Below are 3700 nucleotides of genomic sequence, written 5' to 3'. Positions count from 1 at the left end.
CGCTGCTTCGCTTCCGGGACTGCTCGGCAGCACGTCCGCCGACCAGAGCGGCCGCTGCTCCCTCCCGCTCCCGCACCACCGAGAGCCGGGCCAGAGTGTCCCCACCCTCCGCTTCCACAGCCCGGGCGGCGCTGGCTCCGCCCACCCCCGCCCGACCAGCGAGAGGCGTTCTGCAAGAGCGTCCACCCACGGTCCTCCAGGGCGAGAGGGGGTGGGAACTGGGCCTGCGCGGGCCCCCGCGATGCGAGGGTGGTGGGGGGGTGGGGAGCCTGTGAAGCGTGCCGGGACGCCCCGGGGCGGCCGAGAGCTCAGCGCCCGGCAGCGTTTTATTTTCCAGTGTGGCAAGGAGAGGAAGGAAGGGCCATAGAGACCCCCCCCCCCAGTCGCGTCGGTGGGTCCGGATTGGGGGATCGAGCTTCCTTAGGGGAGGCTCTTAATAGAGGGGGCAACTTGCTCAGGGCTCTTTCCTCTCTGGAAACCTCCGTAATTTATCCTCGCTCCCCGCAGCGTCACCCACCGAGGGCAGACTGCCATTGCCCCCTGCCTGCAGCAGGACCAGGGGAAGGAATCCCAACCTGCGAGTGGAAAACCACCTCATTTCAGAGTTGATTTACATTTATGGAGGGGCTACTAGATGCCAGGCTCTGTTGCTAGGCGTTGCCATAGGGATAATGAAACAGACCTCGAGAAGCTTGGTAAAAGGAAGAAAATCAGGCCTCCTGACTCCAAGCTCAGCCTTTTTTTCTTCCCACAAGCCCTTGAATATACAGGAATCAAGGGGCTGTGAGTTTAAATCCTGGGAGGATTCCTTAAGGGCTTTCCAGGGATTTCTATGGACTAAGAAAAACTGCCTTCTAAAAAAGACTTTTCCTTTTTCTCCCTAGCAGAAACACAGGCTCATAATCATGTCCGGAAACTCTTGGCCAGATGTGTTTCAGAATTGAGAGGAACACCCCAGTAAGGTCTGGGGCAGCACCCAGTAACCAAACATTGATGCTTCGACAGCAGATTGTATGAATATTCATCCTCATTTGGATACATTTATGAATAGTCCTACCGAGCCAAGCAAATAGCCTCACTCGGTATTACACTTTTTGCCATCAAAATTGTTTTTTAGGAGAAAAGTCCAGCTTTCACTGCTTCCTGATTTTTCCAATAAGGGTAATCACCAACACTTGCTGAGGCTAAAAATTTGTTTCTTCAGCTGACATTTATTGAGTGCTTAGCATGTGCCAAGCACTTTGTATACTTTGTCTTATGTATTCCTTCCAACAACCCTAGGAAGTAAGTACTATTATTAGTGTATTCTGACAGATGGAAAAACAGGCTTACAGAGGTTCCATCACTTATCCTGGGTCACACTGAGAGCAAGCAACAGATTCGGGGATGTGAGCCAAATCTAACTCCAGAGAAAACGTTCTAACTACTATGTGATAGTATCACAGCTTGGAGCTCTCCCACATTTACTGGATTTATTAAATGTGGTCCTTTGTTCCCTATTGCTTCCAACCCCTATCCCACAACACACACACACACAACACACATGCACTTCGGGGGCTCTTGAGCAGGTATTGTCTGAATCCAGCAGAGGGCTTGGTGCAGCTTAGGTACTTAACTTGAAGCAAAATGACTCAACGCAATGTTTTATACAGATTTCATGTTTTGTTGGTAAAGTGTTCTCTTTGTTTTTTCTTTTTTTAGGGTTTTATTTATTCATGAGAGAGAGGCAGACATAGGCAGAGGGGGAGCAGGCTCCCTGAGAGGAGCCCAATGTGGGACTCCATTCCAGGACTCAGGGATCACTACCTGAGCCAAAGGCAGCTGCTTAACCACTGAGCCACCCAGCTGCCCCTGTTGGTTTAGCATTTTACCATTCTATGATAGTAAGGGTACAGAATATCTGTGAAGGGATATACAAAAAACTGGTAACAGTGGTTTCCTCTGGATAGTTCAATCGCTGACAAGGTGGGCCAAAGGGTGTGTGTATGTACACGTGCCTTTTTAAAAAAATTTTTAAAAATAATTTATTTATTCACAGAGACGCAGAGACAAAGGCAGAGGGAGAAGCAGGCTCCACGCAGAGAGCCTGACGTGGGACTCGATCCACGGTCTCCAGGATCACACCCCGTGGCTGCAGGCGGCGCTAAACCGCTCCGCCACCGGGGCTGCCCTGTACACGTACTTTTTAAATATTGTACTACGCATCTATTGTCTATTAATACTAGGTTTTATTCATTTTTTTAAATTTTTATTTATTTATGATAGTCACAGAGAGAGAGAGAGAGAGAGAGGCGCAGAGACACAGACAGAGGGAGAAGCAGGCTCCATGCAGGGAGCCCGATGTGGGATTCGATCCCGGGTCTCCAGGATCGCGCCCTGGGCCAAAGGCAGGCGCCAAACCGCTGCGCCACCCAGGGATCCCATTCATTTTTAAAGAATACTGGAACTTTGTTTAGATATTATTTATTTAGTAAGATGGTCAAAAGTAAGCTCACTGATAACCTCACACAAAGAAAACATGACTCCATGGCTCCTCTATGGCTCCAGACTGCAGAGGCCCAAAGATGGCCCATGAGGGGAGAAGATTCCTCAGTGTGTTCCTCTCCTTACTACTGGATTATTGTTTTCAATGGACAGAAAACAGTTACCTTGGATCCAGGAGAAAGAGGTTCCAGCTTTTGATCAGTACCACTCTGCAAATATCCTCTTTGAGCTTATTTCTCTATCCATAGAACGGTGATAATTCTTATCTCTGGGGTTTCTCTGAGGATTAAGAGAAACCTTAATCCTCCTGTGACAACAACACAAGTGTTTCGTAGAGTGGCAAGCACTGTCCAAATAATTGACATCCCATTTGCCCATATCTCCTCCAGGCCTTTGCTCATACTTTCTCTAACTAGACTAGTCTTTCTCTCTACTATACAGGCAGGAGTCCTAGTTATTGGAACTCTGAGGCTCTGTTCCTCATCAGTAATATTGGTAAAATGATAGTAGTTTTAAAGAAGAGATAATGTGGGGAACCTGGGTGGCTCAATTTGTTAAGCAGCCAGCTCAGGTCTGATCTTGGGGTCCTCGGACTGAGCCCTGTGTAGAGCTTGGCACTCAGCAGGGAGTCTGCTTGAGCATTCTCTCCCTCCCTCTGCTCCTTCCCTTGCCCATGTACACTGTCTCTCTTTAGGGTAAATAAATGAATCTTTAAAAAAAAAAAAAGAGAGGGATCCCTGGATGGCGCATCGGTTTGGCGCCTGCCTTTGGCCCAGGGCGCGATCCTGGAGACCCGGGATCGAATCCCACATCGGGCTCCCGGTGCAGGGAGCCTGCTTCTCCCTCTTCCTGTGTCTCTGCCTCTCTCTCTCTCTCTCTCTCTCTGTGTCTCTCTCTGTGACTATCATAAATAAAGAAAGAAATTTATTAAAAAAAAAAAAAAGAGAGAGATAATGTAATAATGAATGTGCACAATACCTGGCCAAAGTAAATTCTCAATAATTATTAACTCTTACTCATCTTCAAGGCAGGCTGAAATACTACTTTCTCTGCCAAACCTTAGCACCTCCAGGCGTATTATTATTATTATTATTATTATTACTACTATTAATTAGTCATTTAAAATTATTCCATCCTCTGGAGTAATTCATACCTTCATTGTAGCACATACTACTTTTTATTTTACTGGTTTGGTTACTTACCTGTCTAGCTACTA

The sequence above is a fragment of the Canis lupus genome, chromosome 9 (genome assembly GCF_011100685.1).
Source record: "Canis lupus familiaris isolate Mischka breed German Shepherd chromosome 9, alternate assembly UU_Cfam_GSD_1.0, whole genome shotgun sequence".
NCBI lineage: Eukaryota > Metazoa > Chordata > Mammalia > Carnivora > Canidae > Canis > Canis lupus.
Note: the sequence above shows the minus strand (reverse complement) of the source record.